Genomic DNA, 17808 nt, shown 5'->3' on the forward strand with positions numbered 1-17808 from the left:
TTACATCATATAATAGAGTTTGACATCATAGCATCAATGTTGGCACCCCAACATTATATGTTCTTAATTACATTACAAAATTTGGGGTAATGAAAGGGGTGTTACACAAAGGGAGTGCAAAGGAGAGCTTGAAGATTCAGATAGGAAAAGGGGATCGAGCACCGATCTAGGGCCTGATTTGTTGGATCATATACAAGGCATTTTTGTAATCTATAATCTATTTCAATTAGGCCATTTTCTCAGGACGAGTGCCAAAGTAAGTTCTAAAAGTTAATGCAAAACAATGATTGGGTAAAATGTGTTGTGTGATCGTGATTCAAATATGTATACTTTGCTTATGTTGGTTTTATTGTGTTAATGAACCTAGTTGTGCAATTAATGTATTAGATCATCTACATACACTACTAAAAGGGCAATGTCTTTACTATTTTTTTGGATGTACAAATTTGGATCTAATGCACTTCTCCAAAAACTACTACTTCTCAGGTGCTCATCAATCTTCAAATACCATGCTTGTGAGGGCTACTCCAAAACTGTACAAGGATTTTATCGCTTACAAACTAGCATGTCCTTTCCCACCTCTTCAAATCCTTCGGGTTGAGTTATATGAATTCCTATTCAAGATTGCCATTCAAGAGAGCACCTTTTCCATCCATTTGATGGATACTCCAACCAAATGTGTAGCCATTGCTAGCACCAATCTGATTGTTGTGATATTTTGTTGTTGATGCAAATGTTTCTTCAAAGTCTACTCCTTCCAACTGTTCATAGCCTTTTGCAACAAGTTGCATCTTGTATTTATCAATAAACACATTTGCCTTGTATTCTACCCAAACACACATTTACACCTAACACATTTCTTCCCTTTTTGTTGTTTGACCAATTTCTAGGTGTTGTGCTTTTGCAATGATGCAAACTTTGCATCATTCCAATCCTTACTCAATTTTGATTCTTGAACTATGCTTCATTCAAGTGGAGAATCAACAATCTCACACATTGACACAAAATTGACTAAGTTTATCTCCTTTTGTTTGTTTTTTAGTTTATCTCCTTGGTCCCTTATCCTCTTCTTGCTTCTTCTCTTATGGTTATTTTCCAATGGTCCTTTCTCCTTCTTCCTATATGTGATCACTGGCTACTGCAACATCTGAAGTTGTGAATGGAAGTTGAGTTCCACTATTGTCTTCAATGCCTTCTTTTGTATTTTTTGCGCTAGTGAGTTCTTCAACAACATCCCTACTAACAGGCCACTTTTTTTTCAATAAGATCGTATAGTTTATACCCTTTGGATATATCATTGTAACCAAGATTAATACACTTTTTACTTTTCTCATTTAATTTATTTATTTTCTTTGTCTACAAATGCAGTACAACCAAGGTGACACTTATAAGGGAAATGAAATACATGCGTCTTGAACATAAAATGAAATTATTCCTTAATAATTGAGTTCAAGAATTCTTGATCCTTCTGATTGGGATCTTAAGGGAGGGCTGAGAATGGAGAAGGACGCGAGGGTTTCACAAGTATGCGGCCATTTTCTCCTCGCTGCAGAGAGGCAAGGCCCTACCACTGGTCCAGATCTTGATACATGGCGAGGCTATTGCGCTATGAAGCACATTGTCTGCGATGAGCAAAGAGGCAAAGTCTGTAAGCTCTCATTGCCGAAACACTGCGACCTTCAAACTCATGTCTTCTTTCGCTGAGGGTCCCGACGAATATTAGGTCGCGGTGCCCATGGTGATCTGAATATACTTTAGGCCCTTGCATAGCCGAAACCCCACTATTGCAGTTGCGGCCTTTCTTCCGTCCCATCTCCGATGCACCAAATCATGAGGAGCCCAGATCTCCCAGCCACAGATCTAATCGATCCAGACCAAAAACTATGGGAGATCTCCACCATGCGAACATAAGCACGATAAAGAAGTCGATCCCAACATGGCACAGCGGATCTCACGACTTACAACAGAGAAGGAGCGCCAACATCAACCCTCATGCCAGATCTGGATTTTTTATCCCAAATTTAGTTTCAACTTCCCTATTTGAGGCACTTCAGATCACTGCAGGGGCTCTGCAAATCAAACTGCTCTTTTCACTCTGCGTCAATTCCGGGATCTGAAACCCGGGGAAGTAATGTGCAGACAATGTCTTGGGGCGGAGAATCGTTTGCGGCAGCAAGAGTTGTATTGCCTTGGGACTGCACATAGCTTTAGCTTGTGGGAGTTGTGAGAAAGAGTACACAATGATCTAGATCTTCAGCAAGCAACAAAAGCTAGGCGAGAACGCTGCTCTGCAGTGAATGATCCATAGCTGGATCTTGAAGATCCCACGACAGAACCACTTGAAGGAATTCAGATCAATCTCTTTATCAGATCTCTTGAAGGGAAATATGTCTGTATAAAGATTGGGCGCTGGGAGGAGATAAAAAGTCTCAAACAAAGGATTCAAGAAAAGATGGGTATACAAGCTAGTTTACAACTCCTGATCCATGCAAGGAAAGCATTGCAGGAGGAACTCAAGCTAGAGGATTATAACATCGGTTGCGACTCAACAATCTTCCTTAATACAAGACTTCTAAGAGGCTGTCCTGGGACAAGTTCTAAAGGACCAATTACCTTCAAAGATGCAATCAAAGGGAAGATAGAGCCTCAAAACAAACAGAACAGCGACCCACTACTCCTGGTCCCTACATTGTGAAGCAGATGACACAGATCCCAGCTTTAACCATTACTCTGCCTAAGGTAAATGAGATCCATGATGATTTTTTTCTAAGGCTGTGATATGCAGATTCAATGGGTTCTGGCCCAAACCGGAAACCCTACGACAATGGATTTTCTCCATATGGACAGAAAACTATGACATACATTTATGCTCAAAAGGATTCTTCATTGTCAAGTTCGACACAGCTAAAGACAAGGAATATGCTTTGCATGAAGGACCATGGTTTTGGGGTAATGCAGGTCTCTTCATGACACCATGGTTTCCAGATTTTGACGCAAATACCATGGTGGTTTCCAAAATGCCAGTGTGGGTAAGGTTATATAACCTACCTTTGCATTTTTGGCACCACAAAGTATTAGCAGGCATTGGAAATGCCCTTGGGAAATTCTTAAAAGTAGATGTAGATCAACTCACTAAGGATATCTTCACCTTTGCCAGAATCTGTGTGGAGATAGACCTTAGTCAAGGATTACCAGATTGCATACTATTATATCACAACAATCAGCAATGGTCCCAACCCCTTGACTATGAGAATACAACCTTCAGATGTCGTATATGTCTACAAACTGGTCATCTTCAAAGTGCCTGCCCACAAAACAAAAAAGACAGGAAAAAAGACAACCACAAAAGCCAAAAGGATGGCAGTTTTATGACACACGAGCAATGATCCAGAAGAGGAAGAACCCACAGAAAATACCACAAACAACAAATCTCAAGAAGCAGAACTCCCTGGAAACACCTCAGACAACAATGAACAGACCACCCAGAACAACTCACAGAAGGACGAGAATGAGAACTGCTCCGCTTTAATCCCAAGGCCATCCATCCCACAGCAGCAAAGTGAACAGCACACCCAGGGAAAGAGGTTAGTGGCAGCAAACGAACACATGGATCAAAAAGCTCAGATTCTGACAAAGAATTCCCATCAACTAACAAAGAGACTCAAATGTCTATTGTAACATCCACACCCAACACTAGTGGTTGGCGTAAAGTGGGAAAAAAAAGGTAGAAAAGAATAGATTAGTTTTACTGGATATTATCTATAGATACTGAGAAATCAAGATATGATTATTATGCATATGCTTTTTTAGCATCTACAACATGTAATTTTGCTCATTATGAATAAAATTACGATTTTTCCTAGGGAAAAAATGCAGTACAACCAACAATTTGATATAGTGAATATCAAATTTTGTACTTGACCAAACCTCCTCAAAAGTTTTACCATCAACCAATTTGGTCGAGGACTTATTCAACACATGGACAGCTATGTTTATAACGGTGTTGATAGCATCAACCCAAAAAATATTGGGCAATCCAATCCCACTAAACATGCACCTAAGCATTTTGATTATGGTGTGATTTTCACATTCTATGACTCCAGTTTGTTGTCAGTATAGGAAATTGTTTGTTGTTTTCTACTAGCATGTGCTTTACAATATTTGGAGAAATCACCAAAGATGTATTCACCACGTCCATCGTATCTGAGAACCCTTGCTTTTCTACCTCTTTGAACTTTTATTTTCATTTAAACTCCTTAAAGCATGAAAATATATCTTATATGTTTTTTAAGAAATAGATCCAAACTTTTCATGAAAAATCATCAACAAATGTCAAAAAAACGTGTTCCAGCAAATGCATGAGTTGGCATCAATCCACACAAGTCGTTGTGAACTAGATCCAATAACCCCAATGCTCTACATGATAAATCCTTTGGAAACTGATCTCGATGTTGCTTTCCTGTAAGTCAACCTTCACACATTGCATTGTCTTTCTAATTGGGGGAAGCTCTCTAACCATCTGTTTCTGATGCCAAAGTTGAATGTAGGCAAAATTAAGGTGCCCATACCTTTCATGCCAAAGCATACCGAAGGCATGTTGGTTAACCATTGTCAAGGCCTCTTGGATGACGAAAATGACATCCAACTTATACAAACCATCAAGTGCTACTCCTCTCGCCACAATTGCACTGTTAGTCTTGTCTTGAATTTGACACTTTTGATCATCAAATGTGACTAAAAAAATTTGCTTGCCAATTTCTTGCACGGATTATTTTTTACACCTGGAGCATACCAAACATTTTTGATATACCTAATTTGCCCATCTAACATTCAGAAGGCAATGCTTCTTTTTTCTTACACTTCATAAGTAGCTTCATCGACAATTATCACTGAATATCCATAACCAAAGCATTCTCCATATCCACCAAATGGTGACAACCCGTCATGTGTTTGGTTGTGCCCAAATCCAACCATGAAACATCATTGAAGTGAGACGTACTTATCAGTGCAACAACAAATAAGTAGCTTTTTTTTACCATCTACAGGGTTTAAATGTTCACTCGCAAAATTAGAATTTGGGGGTTTATTACGTTTACCATCATTCTTATAACCCTTAATCTAAGATTACGCCTACAATCTTTCTTCAAATTACTAGATTTTCCACAAAGAAAGCAAATTTCCAAATCTGAATTAGTGTTTCCTTTGTGGTGATTATCATTTTTTTAAACCTTATAACTTTATAAGTTGTTTTGCTTGATTTCCTATGGCCTTGACCATAACAACCCTATAAGTTGTGTTTTCTTCCTCATAAAACCCATTTCTTGCCCTCCCTGTCTTTAAAATCAACACCAGCCACTCTCATCACTCACCAATATAATTTTGGTCACTAACTCTTTTACTTTAACACCCTCCTACATTTTCGTCGCATAGAGAACATTCATTAAATAAATTATACAGGACTTATCAGCAATTACAAAAAAGCTCTTCGACTTAGTCCATGTAATTCTGACATCTTTTACAGTACGGGAATGTTTGATCATAGGTTTGGTGATAGACAAATGTTAAAATTAGCAAAGGCGTCCCTATTTCGAGTTTCAAATTTATCGATTGCATCTTGGTTTAGTGTGGTTTTGGTTTCTGTCCATTTCCTTGTTGCCCTTAAATTTTTAAAGCACAGAATCAGGTTCCACTAAAATTGTCCATGAAGCATAGTTGTTACCATTTGATTTCTGAGATTCTGAGAGTGTATTGTTCTGCCATTCTAAAAACAAAAATGTGTTTCGGGTTACCTCTGTTTGACGCTTAACCCTTCAAAGTATGTTGATCTGACTTCTTCACAACTGCCGCACTGTCCACTGTCCTGTCTTCTCTGCTGCTCTATCCAATGTGCTCTGTTTCAAAAAAAAACATCAAACTTATTCTCCAAAACAAATATCTATTTCAAACAGACTAATATTCTGGGACCGATAATGAGAACACGTTTGTTCACAGACACAGATTCTTCAAACTATAAAATCGCTCAGAAAAACCCACAAAAAAAATATTGTTGTGTGAACACAATTAATAATACCGCTGGTTGAATACTACAGTCACCAATACGCACAGACGGAGTCTGCTCGGGTTGGGGAATCCATGGGATAATGCAGTTCGAATGCAGGTCGAATGTTTTGCCGCAGACTCAAAGTGAGTCCTCTATAGATAAATCTAACCCGACGGGTCCCTTCTCCACAAACCGGTCTCTGCATTCACAAACCCGTTCACAACGACGTTATTAAGTGACTACATTACTTAACCCTAAAAACAATCAATACCACGTTCAGTCCCTTCCAGCACATACCACAAAACTACTTCCTGGGTGCATTCGGTTACCCTGACCTTCACTTCCTGGGGTGCATTAATTGGCGCCGAAAAACATATATGAACTTCCAGCACACCACAGAACTTCCTGCAATCCACAGGCTAGCCTCTCCTGATCTGCCCCTCCGTACTAAGATAAGCTGGGTCTTTATCTCGATCTCGATCTCTAAACTATAAGGGCGGGGCTACCCCCAGCACTTCTGAAAATACAGATAAGAATCAACTGCATAAGCTGCTGAGTCAACTGGATCACTAATAACTGGGGCAGGACCTCGAACAACGACTGTTGTCTTTGCAAGTGCTTATGAAATTGGGCGGGTGATGGGTCTTTAACGGATGCTACTATTGGTGGTTGTTCTGCTTCAACCGAATCAACAGGATCTACTCTGGCTTCTTACATTTTCACCACTCACTTAGAGTTAACATTAGAAGGAAAGAAAATAAACTATTTTAACTTCCATAACGCTAAAGATAGCAAAAACACATTGCTTTTTCATATGGTTGATGTATGATGATTATATTTTAAGATTGTTTATATTGTAGATCTCCTATTCATGTTTTCTCTATGGGTCGATCATAACCATTAATCAATATTCTTAATAACCAATCTAGAGGTCTACCCAAATTTACAGGTTAGGTTGGAAAATATCTCTTTAAGTTGAAAAGTTAATAAAAAGATGGCAATTAATCTTACTAGAATGACAAGGTTATAAAGCTCTTATATACCCTTCACAAACAATACATGACTTTTTAGTTGGTTGTTATCTAGCTCATTTGTCTATCAAAGGCCTCACACATTATGTCATTTGTTATATACCTTTAACATCTTTCCAAGTTGAAAGTTAATAAAAAGGTGGTGATTAGACTTACTAGAATGGCAAAGGTACAAAGCTCTTATATACACCTTACAAATGATGCATGACTTTTCACATGGTTGTTATCTTGATAATTTGTCTATGAAATGCCTCACATCTCATAGTTTGGCTTATAGTTGAGACTCGATTAACTATGGGGAGATTGAGGAACTTTTAGCTTTATTAAGTGCTTCGATTAGTGTGTTCATGGAGTCATTAGCAAAAAGGATGTTGAAAGTAAATTTCATCAACCCTCGTTGAGCACTATACAAACTATAATTAGGGCATCCATGTCATGGGGTTATAATGGTTTGAGTGAGGTTGGGTCTTTATTAATTTTCCACATTGTAAGATCATGTTCTGCAATGTGGTAGTCTTTGATTAGTTAACATGGGTCATGAGGCTAGGGGTGGCAAGAGAGGGATGGGTGTTTTATGGCCCTAAGGAAGTTAAAGTTGCAAAGTATTCATGGGACTTAAGATGCATGACAAACAACCAAGCTAAAGCTTATGCCCTCTACTAGGGGATTCAGTTAGCCAATGAAAATCAAGTAGCTTCTCTCATTGTTTTGGGAGACTTCATCCTTCTTCTTTAGCTTTTGGTGGAGGGATCCTCTCTGTGTCCTCTCTGAGGGACAAAAAATTAGAAAGTCATAAGAAAAGAATTTAAAAAGAAATGGAAGGGTTCTCTTCAATAGCATATTTCCATGTTCTATGTGATCTCAATAAAGATGCAGAGTTATGTGCTAATGAAAGGTGTAAATTAAGATTGGGAGATTTAAAAATCAATGGTTGAATGAGACCTTCTCCTATTCCTTAAAGCTAAATGGATTAGTATTGCACGGTTATGAAGGATTGCATTATCAATCAAATAATAGTATGACATGTAAATTTTGTTTTTTGTTGGGTCAGTTTTGTAAGGTATATACCTATAAAACCTAATTTTTTGTTGTCTAGTTTGGAGTCCCTTTGGAAAAATTTGTAGTTTTGTTGGATAACAGAACTCTGATTTTTTTTTGAAGATATAGTTATGTACTACTTGAGATATTTGTTGTGATCAAGACACAAACTTGCATATAAATATAAAATTCACATTCTAGTTTAAAAACAAAAAACATGGGTCATGAGGCTAGTGAGTCTTATGTTTTCCTAAACTATACTTAGGGCATTCATGGCATGGGGGTTATAGTGTTTGAGTAAGCTTGGGTCTTCATGAGTTTTCTTCATGGTAAGTTTGTTTTGCAGTGTGGTAGTATTTCATTAGTTAATGTGGGTCATGAAGCTAGTTAGTCTTATGTTTTCCCAGGTTTCGTCTTTTTTTCATGCTACCTTTGATTTTTGAACATTAAATTTTCATAATTACTAGTTTTCATTTCCCATAACCTATTTGTTATGTACCAAATACCCTAAATAGCATAAAAATAGAAAGAATAAGTAATTCCACTCCTTGATAATGATAAAGAGTTCATGAATAAGGGGACTTTTTAACAGGGCAACCTCCTATTACAATATATTCAATGTGCAAAATAAGATGCATATTCAAATGAAATTCCTTTATTGTGAATGGGGTATAAAGTGAGCATGATGAGTGAATGAATGAGGGTTAGGACCTCACATATCCCCCCTCTTTAAAAAAACTTCATCGTCAAATCTTGTAATCAAGAATGTTTCTTTATGAATTGCTTGTTTTCCAACTTAGCATTTTGTGTAGAATTTCCTTGAAAACTGCTATAGTGAACAATATGAAAACTTAAACTAGTTTCTTTTCACTAAAACACATAATTTCTCTACTTCAAATTTGCAGTGAAATAGAACAGAATTAAAGACACATTCACACACAATTAAACACAATATTTTTCTAGGGAACCCAACTAGAAAACCCTCTGCTTGATTATTGATAGAAACTAAGTATTAGATCTCTTACAAATACAACCTATTTCAATCTGAAAACAAACTTGTTTTCCTGCCTTGAACCAGGCTTGAAACCCTTGCAAGATTGTTGATCCCTATCTGCTCTCTATCAAACTCACACAAGCCTTAACACACAAGCACCAACTTGTGCTCTCTACTACCTTGTCTCACCAACTCGTGCTCACAAGACAATGATCATATTGTGCCTCCATTCCTCCTTATAAGCACTTCGATAAAGTTATTATTGGCAATTTCTATTTGAGGAAAGTTGAATTGTTGATTGACTAGTTAACAAAAGCTCATTGGTTGTGTTAACTCGTCCTTCCTATAATTTAGGAGCCTGACTCAATCAACTCGTCCTTTACCCAAAATAACTCACATTAGAAGACAATAAACTCGACCTTCCACTAATTAGCACTAGTCAACTACTTCTTGCACTCCTAATTTCATGATTCGCCCTAAATTTTAGGAACTCATCCTACTTTTTAGGAACTAGTTCCTAACTCATAAGAACACATGCATGCTCAAGGAGAAAATCATTATGGTTCCTTTGATTAAGGCACAAATCAAGGAACTCTTTTATCACTAGCAATTTCAACACTCCCTCTTAGCGAGGAAGGTGTTTCTGGAAGAACCTCATCCACCTGGATCTGTCTCCAACACTACCAAGTTCTCTGCTGTTGCAGCTGCTCCCTTTACACTAGAAGACTTCCCTGCTTTCTTCTATGAAACCTGCTTTGAAGACCTGTTCTTTCCCACCATGCTCTACAATTCTATCACTTCTTTATTATGAGAACTTCGTGTCTTGATACACAAGGTTTCTCCCTTTGAAAGTGTGCATCTCCAGCTCCAAAATCTGCCACTATCAATGAACACAACTCCTTTAGGTCACTAATCTTTGGCCCAAACAGTCTGCCCTCTAGTTGCTCCTTTGTCCATCAAGGATGCCAACTCATAGGGTCTTCAACCTACCCACTACTTGCCTCATTGCTACTCCACAAAAGACAAGTCTTAGGGAAAAGGAGGTTGCCCACTTTCCACTGAAGATGTCCTTCTCAACACAGTGAACTAGGGCTAGTTCACTAGCCCTCTTGGTTGCCCTTGCCTCCTTCAAGGTTCAGCTCCTTAGGCTCCAATACTTCTGCCCTTCTAACAACCTGATAGTCCTTCACCAAAACTATACTTAGGGCTCTTCTGGCATCCCTCTAACAGTCCTCCCACCTGTACACACATTGCCAATAACTCTGTCCCAAACCTGGACTAGATCCTGCACTGCAATCAGCATTGTTCCTGCATTGTTCACAACTTCATTTGTGAACAGTGCTCACGCTTTCTAATCTTCCCACTTACAGTCATCTCTGTGACTGATCTAGGGCTACAAACTTACTTCCCTCTGTTCTGCAATTTGTTCCTCAAATTGCACAAGTCTAGGGCTTATCAAATCTATTGTCCTAAGTCCTTTAGAACAGTCCTTTCCAACTACTTCAACGCAACTCTCTTTCCACTGAGACTGCTCCACGTTGACCCATATTTCCCTTCATTGTATCAACCATATACTCTGCCCATAAATTCACACTTTTGTACAGTTACTAGAGGCTGGAAACGACCTACTTCAGGACTGGCATATACATAGAATCTCTGCGCAATACAGCCACTATTCCTTGTCTATATGTCTCCTTCTTAGGGTCCCTCTCCTCTCTCTCACGTACAGAAAATTTGAGCAAATTTATCAACCTTCTGAATAGACTTTTAGTGGTAACGTACCTTAGAGGGAAGCCCTAACTAGGGTATTCAAATCTTTTTCGTTCACACCTTGAACAAATCCTTTAAAACTCTTGAATCTGCCCTCTTCTCAACACTTCATGACAGCCCTACTACCATTCATGATGCACCCCACTTCTGTACCCTAGCACACACTATTGGAACAAACTTAAGGGTTGATCCATGGTGACTGTACATGCATTGAGAAGACCTTAACTAGGGCTTCAAGATCTGTTGTTCTAAATACTTTAGAACTAGCTCTCCATCTCCTTCCAACTACCAGCATAAGTAGAAAATCCACATACCTTAACCTGATGTTACCTTCATCTTATAAGGTCATTGTTTTGTGCATATGACCTAAGATTTTTTTTGCCCTCTTTAGGGCTCCTGTGGCTGCCTCAAAGGTGCCCTAAACTCAGCCTCCAATACTCCTTCAACTTTGTGTTAGACACTTCTTCCAGATCTCTTTTCCTATGTTGATCCATAATTGTATGCAATCTTCTTTCCTGTAGCAGACTAGGCATGCAACCCTCCAAAACGCTGCTCCAGAAGTCACAACCCTTATCTTAGGGATCAGATCTTTCCTGAGGTCAGATCATAGAAGTATCTGGCATGCACAGAACTTCACAAAATACTCAGCCAATAACTCTCCCTATCTCGACCTTATCAGATCACAAGAGATTGGAACATAACTCGTCCTCTCTTCACGTTAGATCAACTCCTTAGGGTCTGTGGCCAGATCTAGTTGCTCCTTAGCCTATGATCAAAGCCCTTGAGATGGATGTGTCAACCTGTGCTGGCTTAATTTTGTACTCGCTTTGATACCATGTAGAATTTCCTTGAAATTTTGCAACTGCTATAGTGAACAATCTAAAAACTAGTTTCTTTTCACTAAAACACATAATTTCTCTACTTAAAATTTGTAGCGGAATAGAACAAAATTAAAGACACATTCACACACAATTAAACACAATATTTTTCTAGGGAACCCAACTGGGAAAACCCTCTGCTTGATTACTGATAGAAATTGAGCATTAGATCTCTTACAAATACAACTTGTCTTCCTGCCTTCAACCAGAATTGAAACCCTTATAAGATTGTTGATCCTTATCTTCTCTTTATCAAACTCACACAAGCACCAACTTGTGCTCTCTACTACCTTGCCTCACCAACTCGTGCTCACAAGACAATGATCAAATTGTGCCTTCGTTCCTCCTTAGAAGCACTTCGATAAAGTTATTATTGGCAATTTCTATTTGAGGAAAGTTGAATTGTTGGTTGACTAGTTAACAAAAGCTAATTGGTTGTGTTAACTCGTCCTTCGTATAATTTAGGAGCCTGACTCAATCAACTCGTCCTTTACCCAAAGTAACCATCATTAGAAGACAATAAACTCGGCCTTCCACTAATTAGCACTGGTCAACTACTTCTTGCACTCCTAAATTTAAGGATTCACCCTAAATTTTAGGAACTCATCCTACTTTTTAGGAACTAGTTCCTAACTCATAAGAACCCATGCATGCTTAAGGAGAAAATCGTTGTGGTTCCTTTGATTAAGGCACAAATCAAGGAACTCTTTTATTGCTAGTAGTTTCAACACTCCCTCTTAGCGAGGAAGGTGTTTCTGGAAGAACCTCATCCATATGGATCTGTCTCCAACACTACCAAGTTCTTTGATGTTGCAGTTGTTGCCTTTGCACTAGAAGACTTCTATGCTTTCTTCTATGAAACCTGCTTTGAAAACCTGTTCTTTCCCACCATGCTCTACAAGTCTATCACTTCTTTATTCTGAGAACTTCATGTCTTGATACACAAGGTTTCTCCCTCTGAAAGTGTGGATCTCCAGCTCCAAAATCTGCCACTATCAATGAACATGGCTCCTTTAGGTCACTAATCTTTGGCCCAAACAATTTGCCCTCTAGTTGCTCCTTTGTCCATCAAGGATGCCAACTCATAGGGTCTTCAACCTACCCACTACTTGCCTCACTGCTACTCCACAAAAGACAAGTCTTAGGGCAAAAGGAGGTTGCCCACTTTCCACTGAAGATGTCCTTCTCAACACAGTGAACTAGGGCTAGTTCACTAGCCCTCTTGGTTGCCCTTGCCTCCTTCAAGTCTTAACTCCTTAGGCTCCGATACTTCTTCCCTTCTAACAGCCTCATAGCCCTTCACCAAAACTATGCTTTGGGCTCTTATGGCAGCCCTCTAACAATCCTCCCACCTGTACACACGTTGCCAATAACTTTGTTTGAAACCCAGACTAGATCTTGCACTATAACCAGCATTGTTCCTGCACTGTTCACAACTTCATTTGTGAACAATGCTCACGCTTTCTAATCTGCCCACTTACAGTCATCTCTGTGACTGATCTAGGGCTACAAACTTACTTCCCTTTGTTCTGCAATTTGTTCCTCAAATTACACAAGTCTAGGGCTTATCAAATCTACTGTCCTAAGTCCTTTAGAACAATCCTTTCCAACTACTTCAACACAACTCTCTTTCCACTAACACTGCTCCACGTTGGCCCATATTTCCCTTCACTATATCAACCATATAATTTACCCATAAATTCTCACTTATGTATAGTTACTAGAAATGACCTACTTTAGGATTGGCATATACATAGAATCTTTGTGCAATACAACCACTATTCCCTGTCTATATGTCTCCTTCTTAGGGTCCCTCTTCTCTCTCTCACGTACAAAAAATTTGAGCAAATTTATCAACCTTCTGAATAGTCTTTTAGTGGTAGCATACCTTAGAGGGAAGCCCTAACTAGGGTATACAAATCTTTGTTGTTCACACCTTGAACAACTCCTTTAAAAACTCTTGAATTTTCCCTCTTCTCAACACTTCATGAAAACCCTACTACCATTCATGATGCACCCCACTTATGTACCCTAGCACGCACTATTGAAACAAACTTAAGGGTTGATCCATGGGGACTACACATGCATTGAGAAGACCTTAACTAAGGCTTCAAGATTTGTTGTTCTAAATACTTTAGAACCAATTCTCCATCTCCTTCCAACCACCAACATAAGTAGCAAATCCACATACCTTAACCTGATGTTACCTTCATCTTATAAGGCCATTGTTCGATGCATGTGACCTAAGATTTTATTTTTGTTTGCCCTCTTTAGGGCTCTTGTGGCTTCCCCAGAGGTGCCCTAAACTCAGTCTCTAATACGTCTTCAACTTTGTGTTAGACACTTCTTGCATATCTCTTTTCCTACGTTGATTCACAATTGTATGCAATCTTCTTTACTATAGCAGACTAGGCTTGCAACCCACCAAAACGTTGCTCCAAAAGTCACACCTTATCTTAGGGATTAGAGCTTTCCCGAGGTCAGATCATAGAAGTATCTGGCATGCAAAGAACTTCGCAAAATACTCGGCCAATAGCTCTCTCTATCTCAACCTTATCAGATCACAAGAGATTGGAACATAAGTCGCCCTATATTCTCGTTAGGTCAGCTCCTTAAGGTATGTGGCCAGATATAATTGCTCCTTAGCCTATGATCGAAGCCCCTAAGATGGATGTGTTAACCTGTGCTGGCTTAATTATGTAATAGCTCTGATACCATGTAGAATTTCCTTGAAATTTTGCAATTGCTATAGTGAACAATCTGAAAACTGAAAACTAGTTTCTTTTCACTAAAACACATAATTTCTCTACTTCAAATTTGTAGCAAAATAGAACAAAATTAAAGACACATTCACACACAATTAAACACAATATTTTTCTAGGGAACCCAACTGGGAAAACCCTCTGCTTGATTACTAATAGAAATTGAGTATTAGATCTCTTACAAATACAACTTGTTTTCCTGCCTTCAACTAGGCTTGAAACCCTTATAAGATTGTTGATCCCTATCTGCTCTTTATCAAACTCACACAAGCCTCAACACACAAGTACCAACCCGTGCTCTCTACTTCCTTGTATGACCAACTCATGTTCACAAGATAATGATCAACGTATGCCTTTGTTCCTCCTTATAAGAACTTCGATTAAGCTATTACTAGCAAGTTCTATTTGAGGAAAGTCAAATTGTTGTTTGACTAGTTAGCAAAAGCTCACTGGTTGTGTTAACTTGTCCTTCATATAATTTAGGAGTCAAACTCAATCAACTCGTCCTTTACCCAAAATAACTCACACTAGAAGACAATAAACTCGACCTTCCACTAAGTAGCACTAGTCAACTGCTTCTTGCACTCCCAAATTTAGGATCTCATCCTACTTTTTAGTAATTATCTCCTAACTCATAGGAACTCATGCATGTTCAAGGATAAACTCGTTGTGGTTCCTTTGATTAAGGCACAAATCAAGGAACCATTTTCTCGCTAACATTTTCAACATTTTATAGAGGCATAGTATTCCACTTGATTGAGTACTCCATGACAATTCCATTTCAAAGAAAAAGAGAGTGCCAATTTATAACTTGTTCTTGTCTAAGATCAACTTTCCTTTTTTTGTCTAGTTATGGAAGTAAAAACTATGCTTTTTTTATTGGCTTGACCCATGGGGGATTTGGACCTTGAATCTCCTGGTTTACATAATACTTCATATCACAACGATCACTAATTGAGTTCCCCCCTATGGGCAAGTACAAATTTATACTTATGTAGTCTACGGTATAACCTTTCTTGGGCAAGAGCCATGAAAAACCTTTCAAATGCAAGAAGCAGACAAATCTAACTCATAAGCCATTCCTTAAATCTTCCAAAGAATGTTAAAAAACTAGAGCTAATTAATATTTTATTTTTCTTTTGTTTGAGAGTGGATTGCTTATGAGGTTGAAGCTTCAAAATTACCAAATCCCCCACTTGAAATATTTTTTTTGCTTCAATGTTGATATGCTTGTTGTTTCATCATATTTTGGACGATTTGAAGGTTTTCTTTAAGAATTTGCAAATTTTATTCAATCTTTTCAATGTGAGTCTACAACATGTACTTTGGAATGCTTCTATAAAAATGGCGTGATACTAGGAGTTGGATATCCATAAAGAGCTTCAAATGGAGACATCTTGGTAGTTATGTTCTAGGTGGTATTATACCACCACTTTACTAGAGGATGCCACTTAATCCATTGAGTTTGCTTGTCTAAAAATAAAAATGGATATAACTCTCTAAACATTTGTTAAATTTATGTTTATCATTTTGTTTGTGAATGATATGTTCAATTCATGGTTAATGTTGTCCCCCTTATCTTCCATGTCTCTTTCCAAAGTTTTCCTATGAATTTTATATTTTTGTCAATTACTATACTTTAGGAAATCCATGAAGGCTATGAATTTCCTTCATCAACACTTTTGCTAATTGGCTTATAATATATGTCCTTTGAATTCCACAAAATAGTGCATATTTTGTTAGTCTATCCATGACCACAAATATGGAATATTTACCTTATGGTTTTGGTAAACCTATAATGAAGTCCATTGATATCTCTTGCCATCTTTTATTAGGTACCTGTAAGGGTGAAGTAACCCTAGAGTCATGATTGTCTCTCCTTTATTTCTTTCACACACTTGACATTCCTTACAAATATTTGAATATCTTTGTTCATTCCTTCTCAAAATAATTATTTTTCTTATCCTTTGATATGTTTCTGTTGGACACCTAATCCTCAATGGGTTAGTGTGGAAGCCGAATAGACAAAAGGAAGTCCAAGAGACCTTGGGATGTGAAACCCAACGGTCAAACCATGTACTATAAATGTATATCTCTTGTTAATAAAAATGTATTCTCATGTTTTATCCTTCATATTATGTTGTTGCCATGTGTGTGTTTAACATGGTATCAGAGCCATGATGTGTGGCCTTCTCCCACCATTAGTTGGGTGGTCTTCTTCAAACTGGGTGCTCTGCCATTGTGCACTATTTTAATTGTCCTCTCTGCCTTTTGCACTATCCTTCCTGCAGAAATGTTACATTTACCTCACAGTGAATCCTGTCAGCTATATTGTAGTCGCGATTTTCTGCCCATATTCTGCATTTCTGCAGCCTGACATATCTGACCTCTGCGTCTGTCCCTTTAGGAGTAACTGAAATATTTCTCTGCAAAAATCTGCATACGTTATTTTTATTTTATTTTAATTTTTTATTTTATTTTATTATTATTATTATTATTATTATTATTTTTTTTGTCAGTACAATCACTCAGGCCAAAACGCCTCCACAATTCCTGCGTTATCGATGCTCACATACGTTTCAGAAGGTATTAGAGCTCCAACGTAGATTACAGACATGTAGTGTTCAACATGTGCCTACACGCAGGAATATTGTCACAGTTATATCACACTTATATACTCCCAGTTCAAGACCTGTTGCAGTGCGTTCAAGCCCTTGTTTATGCGTCGGTTAAAACGGTTCAATTTAGAGCCTGAGTAGTCAATAGAGTTTGAAGATGGGTGTATCTGTGGATGTTTTGAAAAGTTAACTTCCAATCGTTTTCCGAATAGCAAAGCTCCCTTCAAAAAAAAGTTGACAGCCAATTCTGCTTGTAAACCATCTGCCATCTAGATCAGGGCATGATCAGGCTTGTTCCGGAGTAACTTAATGCGTAATATATTTCCGTAGATGGAGAACAAATTGAAAAGCTTATCTTCATCTATTTTCTCGGGGTTTAAGTTGGCAACCAGAAAAGTGCATCTATCATTATTACCCATTACTCCTCGTGGTAGGACACCTCTAAAGGCTTCCATAATTGCAGACGCATTGGCAACAGGCATCTGTATTGAGTTTAGTCCCATTGAATGAGCACCGACCATATGATGCAATGACACTGGTTGGATGCCATACATGCCTCCACCACTTCTCGCACCGCCTGTAACTGAAAATCCAAATGCAAAGGAAAATATACGTGTTCGGAACATTTTTGTTCTTCCCTCTTCTTTGGCAGCGCTCTCTGTATCCGATTTGTCATA

At 38.3% G+C, this 17808-nt stretch overlaps 1 long non-coding RNA gene across 1 annotated transcript; it reads right to left on the reverse strand.

The window, feature by feature from the left end:
• Window positions 1-5790: 5790 nt before the first annotated feature.
• On the reverse strand, window positions 5791-6775 carry LOC149197876 (uncharacterized). The gene is made up of 3 exons (XR_016254237.1): window positions 6338-6775; window positions 6071-6239; window positions 5791-5891 (listed from the first exon to the last, which is right to left on the reverse strand). It is a non-coding gene; the product is annotated as an uncharacterized LOC149197876 (long non-coding RNA).
• Between the last annotated feature and the right edge of the window lie 11033 nt (window positions 6776-17808).

Source organism: Pinus tabuliformis, chromosome 2_2 (assembly GCF_031772625.1).
Source record: "Pinus tabuliformis cultivar Carrire ecotype Pingquan chromosome 2_2, CPIR1, whole genome shotgun sequence".
NCBI lineage: Eukaryota > Viridiplantae > Streptophyta > Pinopsida > Pinales > Pinaceae > Pinus > Pinus tabuliformis.